The sequence below is a fragment of the Tenrec ecaudatus genome, chromosome 4, assembly GCF_050624435.1.
Source record: "Tenrec ecaudatus isolate mTenEca1 chromosome 4, mTenEca1.hap1, whole genome shotgun sequence".
In the NCBI taxonomy this organism is placed as follows: domain Eukaryota; kingdom Metazoa; phylum Chordata; class Mammalia; order Afrosoricida; family Tenrecidae; genus Tenrec; species Tenrec ecaudatus.
The window spans coordinates 40218812-40227653 of NC_134533.1; the positions used below are offsets into that span (position 1 = coordinate 40218812).

An 8842-nucleotide genomic window follows, 5' to 3' on the forward strand; every position below is an offset into this window, starting at 1 on the left:
AGAGACTGGGCTTGCTGTGACTGAATGGTGAGGGTCAGGTTTTGAACCCAGGTATATATGACATCATAGTTATCTGTGTTTTAATAGTGAGCGCTATTTTAATTACTCGCAGATAACCCAATACACAATAAGAAAAGCTTCACCAATAAGCAGTACTCCCTAGTTCAAAGTTGTCCAGAAATAATGGTATAAGGATAAGGGTTTTTCCCCAACCGTTTTTTTGGCATATAATTTGCATATCATATAATTCAGTAGTTCAACCACATCATGAACAGTTGTGCAATCAGCGCTGCAATCAGTTTTGGGACATTTTTTTCAACCTTGTACTCATCATTATTAAGTCCCCATTTCCCTCCAACCCCCCCCCCCACCATACCACCAGAGTATCATTAATCAGTTACTGTCCCTGGATACTTACCTATTGTGGATTTCATAGATAGAAAAAACATTACAACAAAAACCTAACAAGAATTTCAAAGTAAAGCAGTTAAAAACCTCAATTGGAAAGAAAGCAGAAAATAGTAAAAACTAGAACAAATTTAAATGGATCATAAAGAAGATCCAATGATAGAGTGCTAAAATTTGACCTACTTGCATCTGCAACAATCTCCTTCCCAAAGCACTCTGCATGTTAGTAAGGGAATTCACATCCCTGGTCCATGGTCAGAGTGGATTCCACAGGGGGTTGGTCCATGTGTATTCCCCCTTCACTTTTATTTTTTAATTAAAACAGCTTTAACATGGTTCTACAGGGAGTTCAAGTGACTTTCCGTTTTGATCTAACCATGCCTGCCATAAGCAACTTTACAATGCTCTCTGTCTGATAACAGGGCTATGTATATTCCTCAACTCTGACCAGAGGGGAGTCCCCAGAGGCTAAACCCATGTGTGGCCCCTGCAAATGGGATTGGGGCTTCCTCTCTCATCCAAAACCTTCTGCAAGTCAACTGTCCACAATTTCAGCTCTGATTAAGCCATTCCATTTTTTAGACTTAGATTATTATATTAATTATAATCCTTAGGTCACACAGGCTAGTGTGTTGCTTCCATGTGAACTTAGTAAACACCACACTTTAGATGGTTGCTTGTTTAAAAACAATCATTTAAGACCTCAAATGCTGTTCTTTCTCATAACCAGGCTCCATCTAGTCTCTTTACCATACTTTGCTGTAGCACCCATATCTTCACTGATCTCTTCATGAATTCAAGCATCAAGCAAGACCATGTCATAAGAAATACTGTATATACTCTAGTATAAGCCTATCCGAACATCAGCCCAGGCACCTAATTTTACCACAAAAACTGCATTAGAAATATGCTGAGAAACTCAGCTTATACACCAGTATATACGGTAACTGTTCTTAGCTTGGGACTAGAATTAAGTACAAACCCAAAATCCATTCACACATCTATGGCATCTATATGTCTCTGGCTCAGCTTAGAGACATCATTGTCATTTTGTGTTAGAGAATATTTCCAATCATCCCCCTGGGGCATCACTTCCACTGATATCAAGTCAATGTTGACTGAGAGCCACCCTACAGGGCAAGGTAGAACTGTCCCTGGCAGCCCAGAAAATCTGTTAGCCACTGGAAAGTGCTGCGAGTTGATGTACTGAGAAGACAAATATTCTCAGCGAGAGTGGAGATTGAAAGATGTGGAGGGACACAGACAGTAAACCAACCAACCAAACTACCAGTTGAAATTGGGTCCATTCACACTCCTGGAGACCCCAGGGGACACATAGTAGGCCTTCGGCTTCTCTGTGGGGAGGTGGTTCTCCAAGCCTTCCTGTCATGGGGCCACTGGGTGGCTTGAAACCACTCACCTCTGGGTTAGCAGACAGTTGTAAACCATGTGCCCTGGGGGAACAAGAAGGAAATGATTTCTTTGGACCTAAGTGAACAGAAGAGGTGTTCAAATGACAGATTTCGCCTCACATTTGAAGGGCAATGGGATGATGGATTTGAGAGTCACTCCGAGAATCTGTGGTGTGAGACTGAAAATACCAGCCAGGGCCATTGCTTTGAAGAATGGTGGCCACGTCATTCCAAATGGAGTCAGCAGCACAGGAAGGCCGGGCCAGGTGGGAACTGCAGCCAGCGGCAATAGCAAAACTCGGTGGCCAGCAAAGCGCAGAAGAGACACAATGGCAGAGAGTGGAAGGCCCTGGGGCTGAGCATTCTCATCTCTTGCCTGAGCCCAGGAGCTCCTTTTTTTGTGTGTTTTTTTTTAACCTAAAAATTTCAATTATCATCGGAGTACCTTTTCATTCCAGGCCGCTTGTGCGGCTTGAAGAACCAGATCTAGGCTCTGAACAGTGTTTCGGAGGAGTCCTCTCTGAATGCAGTTTTGAACCATTCAGAAGAATGAGCCGTGCTTTTTAATTGCTTCAGACAACTTCAGGCAAGGATAGCAAAGTAGAGGCCCCTTATCAGAACAGAAAGCTTTTTCTTGAAATCACAAAGAATTTTTTTTAACTGCAAGTTTTTTTTTAATCTCAGAGGGAAAGAAACAGCAGGATGAAATGACTTTAAAAGGAAAGAAAGAAGTGGGGGCTGGGGAGTGAAGGGGGGGTGGCAGATGCAGGAGCTGGGAGCACTGTGGTGTGTCCTGCCCATGAAAAATGTGATCTATGCCCCACTTGGGCGATGTCAAGCCCAAGTGACTGCAAATTAATTGAAAAATATCCTGGCTCACCTGAGTTACAGTGAGCGCGTTCGCTCTCTTTGGAACAAAGGCGGGAGGAGAGTGCTTTTGTTTGGTTGCCAGTGCAGGTGACCTTGCAGGAAGCAGACTATAAATTGCTGTAATTGTGGCATGATAAGCCTGCTTGATAGATTTCTGTCAGTCTCCCTCAATAAAAAATGGGCTCACCTTCCCGACGTCTGCAGAGGCCTATCTATCACAAAGCACATCGTTACTTCTGAGTCAAGCTGGGTTTCGCTGCACGTTTTTAAACCTCCAGAGAGGTCCGCCCATCACGCCGGCCCAAGCACACTCCTCGCCTTTCTTTCTTCATCGGCTTGGTCTTCTTTTCTCAAAGTTTTTCTCCCTTTCACTCCCCTATCTGGACGTGCCCTTGGCTTGGAGCAATGGCGTCCAAGTGTGCTTCAAAAGTCGCACGGGTAGGGGAGGCAGAGCGGCCAAGTGTTTCCGTGACCACGTCATTGTCAGAGCCAGCGGGCACAGTCAGATGGGGCTGGAGGAGGGAGCGCATCAAGCCAAGGGGCGGAAGGAGTCTGTCCCTGACATCTACCGCTCCCACATAAAGCCACTTGTTGGGGTGTGGGAGCTGAGGCAAACCTAGACCCCGCTGTCAATAGAAAGACCACGTCTTCAGTGAATCTGAAGTACATGGTCGCTGTACTCTAAGGAACACTTTTCCTTTCTCCACCGAGGGAATTGGTGGCTACTGTGTAGCAGTCCTTTGCCTATGTCCTGGAGCTAGGCAGCAGACTGCTCAACAACATGGAAATGCCTGTGTCTGGACATCTAGAGTCACTGATCTAAGACACTGAGCTCGCCTACCTACGGAACCAGCCAAAGGCTTAGTGTGGAAATTACAAGGGTGGATTTAAGAGTCAGCCAAACCTAGCAGAGAAGCCCAAATATAGCTGTGTTTCTCTCCAGAAAGCAAACAAACAAACTCAGTGCCATTGCGTCTGGGCTGACTCTTAGGCACTGCCTGTGCGTTTCTGAGACTGTCACGATTTACTGGAGTAGAAAGCCCAGTGTTTTGCCCCTGGGGCTGCTGGTGGTTTCTAACCGCTGACCACGCCGATCGCAACCCAACACAGAACCACTCCACCACCAGAACTCCCACTAGACTGCTTTTTGGCTTCACTAAGCCTCGGTTCCCTTTGGGGTCAAGTGTAAATACGCATAACGACTGAGAAGGTTACAATGACGACTAAAGGTGAGATAGGAAAGTCCTCAGTACAGGGTCTCGTGCATGGGAAACATCACACAACAGTAGTCTCCACCCACAGAGGAGTACTTCAGGATGCAGACGCGCTCGAAGCAGGGTCTATTGTGTCATCTGAGAAAGCAGCACGGACCAGTTAAAGAAAAAACATGCATTCCAAGGAATGCAATATAGATGGACTGGGAGCCAAGCAGCTGCTCCTGGACTCCCCGCGAGCTATCTGGGAGCTTCTAGAAAGTGCCTGAATCGCCCTGCGTCTTCTCTTTCTCTTCTGTACAAAGGAGAGAACACCTTCTTCAAAAGGGAAATATGAAGAGCGAATGAGGTTTATAAATACAGCCACAAAAGAGCATCATATCCATTGCCGATGAGCTGCTTCTGACGCACAGTTACCCATTCACTCCACAAGCCTACTACCATGGAGTTGATTCTGGCTTATAGTGTCCCTACAGGGCAGCGCTAGAACTGCCCTCGTGCTGGTCTCTGAGACTGTGACTCTTTCAGCAGTAGATGGGCTCATCTTTCTCTGGTAGAGCAGCTAGTGGTTTAGAACTGCTTACTTTGGGGTGAATAGAATAATGCATAACCCCTCGTATAGACTAGTAGACCCCTCGAATAGGCTAATGCCACCAGGGCCCTCGTAACCCTATAGGACTAAGTATAAATGCACCATGGTGATTCTCAAACTGCAAATCTTTACAAGAGCCCACAGCCTCAGCTTTCTACCACCAACCTTGCAGTTGGCGCCCCAATACAACCCACGGCACTGCCTGGGCTCCTTTGGCATGTAGGAGACCCTCGATATATATTTATTACTTTGCACCCTGAAACACATTGACAGGCAGAGAGCCTATCCCTGTCTCCAACGTGAAGACTCAAATTACAGCTCCAATATTCCATGGTTTTAAGCTAGTTTCCTTTGTGTGTTTCAGGAATGTGACTCACCTTTGAAACAAAGAGAGGCAATCAAATGGTTAAAGTTATTTTAGAAATTCTAAATGGGGATGCTTGGCGGGGAAATTTTTTCTTTGGTCAAATCTGGATCCTTGGAGGTGGAAGTGGGGCATGCTGGTGGCCATAATGCAAGCTTCTGTCATTTGTTCCTCCACATTCCCGGGTCACCCTTTTGGGATCAAAACAGAATGGCTTCAATACAAAGGCACAGCATCTAAAATAGCTCCTGTCTGCTGCTGTCCTTCCAACATGATTCCTGGAACACATCGTGACCTGGACTTAATTAGGAGATTCTAGAGGGTCAGTTGAGTGATTATGTGGCACGAGTATTCTTCTGAATATGGGACATAGGTGGTGTGGCTTCTTGGGGTGTATCCCTCTATTGTGCTGTGCACTTTGCATGCACCAACTGCTTTGGGACTGGCTATAAAATAGCTCTGTGCGTTGTTTCTAAAGGCTGTACGGTGAAACACCTTTCTAAACGCTCTGCTTAATTTTTTTCCCACATTGTAATTCATTGTTGGCCTTTTCTACAGTGAATTGTTGGAATTAACCAATAAATCAGCAGGAAAAGACATGCCAATTTCCTTCGTAGTTGATAAATTACAGCGTGGGCATGGCACAGTATGTTTTATTTTGTGCTTGTGTGTGTGTGCGTGTGTGTACGTGTGTGCTTTCCCCACCTAAATTTTCTTTTTAAAAAATGTTGAAAGCCAGGAGCCTCGACATTGTTTACTGTTTTTTAATGAGCAATCTAAACATAGCATTGTATTTCTATCAGTGTTATTAAAAGAAAATCTCCTCTCTTAATCAATGGGTGACATTTAGTCCAGAATTTTTCAGACGCATTTACTGTAAAAACAATTTTCTTTTAGTTCTTATTTACAATTTATATTTTGTTCAGAGGATTTCTCCATCTCCTAGCCTGTACATTTCTCCCGAGTTCATATATTAATTCAGCATTTAAAGAGCCATGTTTCCCATCAATCTGTATATCAGCAACTATTGTAAATCCTACTGTTATTTTCTTTCTTCAACAGACTATAAATGTAGGTTGAGAAATCTTGCAAAATAAGAAATGAAGCTATTCCAGAAACTACACTTAAGACCCCGATAGTCAGTAAAACCTATAATGGTGGCTTAGTATCCTCTTTAGAAGCCACTCCACCATCATATGTACAACAGGCTTCCCAAAGATTAACTTTCCAACACGTGGCATCATCAATATGGGCTCTTCTACCCGGAGAGATCATCTACGTGGTCGGGCCCAGCTCTCTGGAGCAGACATGTTCTTTGTATAGATTCACCCGGGCATACAGGTATAGTCCTTCACTGGACAAATAAGAACACAAATGTTTTACAAGGCTTTTGGAAAGGCAGATTGAAAAGTAATTCACACTCAAAGTGCCTAGCATGGAGTAGGACTTCAACAAATGTATGTTCTTTGTTTTTCAAACAAAGTAGGGAAGAAGGCCTGGTGGAGAACCTTGGCAAACGCTCACACTAATGGAAAAATAGTGAACAAAGAACAAGGCGATCCAGAAAGAGCAGGTCTGGCCCCGGAGAAACAGAGCAAGGAAGCCCCAGGAAGAGTGTTCCTGAAAGTTGTATGTCACAGTCTCCAAGAGCAAATGGAGCGTAGGGTAAGAGCATCAAAACTGATCTTTTCTGAAAGTGGTTTTAGAATTCTGTGCTCTGTGCTCAGCCTTTCATTCAGGACAACTATGTCAACAGCAGGACCAGGCCTTTTTAATGATTCAGTCTCCCAGCAAGGAGTAAAATGTAGAAAATGAAGGAGAGCTGGATTAATAGAAAATCGCATGAAGGAATAAACAAAGCCGGTGTTGAATTATCTGCAAGCAAATGTAGGATAACCCACCTAGGGCCATTGAGTCTTTTCCATCTCACAGCACCTGTGTAGAACAGAGGCACTGAGTTCCAGAGGGCCGAGACTGTAGATGTTGATGGAAGCAGACAGCTTCATCAACTGCCCTCAGAGTGACTGGAGGGATTGGACTGCTGACCTGATAGTTAGCAGTCTTACGTCCAAGCCACGGCACCACCAGGTTCCTTACACACAAAGTAACTGCCCCCACCCCAAAGCGGCAGCGCCCATACCTCGACAGCATCAGATTGAAGCCTCCACCCGTTGAACTGCAGAGCCACCTACATCTGTTTTCCCCGCAGCCAGGACACATAGTAGGACCAATCGGTGTTCTAGCTCCCTTCTGTTTTCTATGGAAAACCAAATAGATCAGATCCTGATCGCCACGGTTGACTTTAAAGAACCCATCTTTTGAGAAGCTGGATCTGGGGAAGGCCTCATGGAGACCTGACATGCCTGAGTTCTGGCAGTTACTCTATCTCAGAGGTTCTCAACCTGTGGGTCGCATCCCCTTTGGGAGTAGAATGACCCTTTCACAGGGGTCGCCTGATTCATAACAGTAGCAAAATCACTGTGATGAAGTAGCAACGAAAATAATTTTATGGTTGGGAGGGGGGCTGTCACTACAACACTGGGAACTGTATTAAAGGGTCGCGGCATGAGGAAGGTTGAGAACCACTGCTCTATCTGGTCTTGTTGATTGACTGTGCCGCGCCCCCCCACCCCTCCCCTTCTCCACGTCTTCAGCCCCTGGGAGGCAGCAGGAAGTCAGCATCATGGTCAGGTTCAAGACCACAGCTGTGCCCCTGACTGCCACTGTGAAGTGCCTGGGGTCTGGCACAGCCACCTCCATGGCAGATCTCCTCACCTTCCCCCTGGATACTGCTCAAGCCCGGGGGCAGATCCAAGCAGAAAGCCCGGGGCCAGTGCGCTCACAACAGGCTCACGACAGGCTGGGCGCCCTCCTGGCCACGCAGACTCTTCAACGGCCTGGTCGCCGGCCTGCAGCGCCACAGGAGCTTCACCTCTGTTTGCATTGGCCTCTACGACTCTGTCAGGCCAGTCTACACCGAGCACTCGGAGCCTTTCCAAGCTCAGGCCCCGGCTGGGGGTGACCAGAGGGAGCAGAGCACTGTGGAGGCTGAGAAGACCATTGCTCGGGAAGAAAGGCTCCCAGGACGCTGGAAAGGGGCCTCTCCCAATGTGGCTCAGAATGCCGTGGTCAACTGGGCGAGTGGTGACCTACGACCTCATCAAAGTTTCCCTCCTGAAGGCCAACCTCAAGATGGATGACCTCCCTTTCTGTTTCACTTCTGCCCTCGGGGCCGGCTTCAGCATCCCAGTTATCGCCTCCCCAGGCAACGTGGTCATTAAACGAACTCTACCCTGGGCCAGCGCTGGCAACGTCACCCTTACCAGGCTCCGGAGAGAGGGACCTCGAAAGGAGGGTTTGCTTCTGGAACGTGGTGGCACTTGAGCAGCTGAAATGGGTTCTCCTGGTCCACTACACTTCCTGGTGGCTCCCTTTTGAGCCTCTCCTTCTGCAGACCAGACCATCACCTCTGGTTTGGATTTCAGCCCCAGCCAGGCTTCATCTCTCCTTCTTGTCTTGCCTCTTTGTCTCTGGTCCTTCCCCTCCCCTTGCCACCACCTCCTTCCCCGCTCCCTCCATTCCCACCTTGCCTTTCACTCTGCCACATCTCCCCATTGCCTTCATGCCCGGGGGAGTTGAACTCATCCGAAGTCCTGCCAGCATGCCACCCCTAAAGCAAGCTCAACCTTAAAGGAAAAGAAAAGAAAACCCAAAGGGGAAACAAAACAAATGCAGTATCTATTAATGGAGAAATGGTGTCCTTAATAAAACCAGTTGAAGTAAAACACTAGTAGATTATATTATAGCTGAGTTTCCCTGGTGTTGTCTGGATGAAATGCGTTAGGGAGGACTAGGCTACTAAAATGTGCCCGAATGAAGCAACCACACTGAGTGTCAGAAAAGTACTCTAATCAAAGAGAAGTTCAAAAACAAAAACAGAGGCTATTTCTCTTACCTCTTTGTAACAAAAATCGTAAAAAGA

At 46.5% G+C, this 8842-nt stretch overlaps 1 pseudogene; it reads left to right on the top strand.

Annotated features, from left to right (window-relative positions):
* The first annotated feature begins 7543 nt into the window (after window positions 1–7543).
* On the top strand, window positions 7544–8244 carry LOC142445791 (dicarboxylate carrier UCP2 pseudogene; annotated as a pseudogene).
* The last annotated feature ends 598 nt before the right edge of the window (window positions 8245–8842 follow it).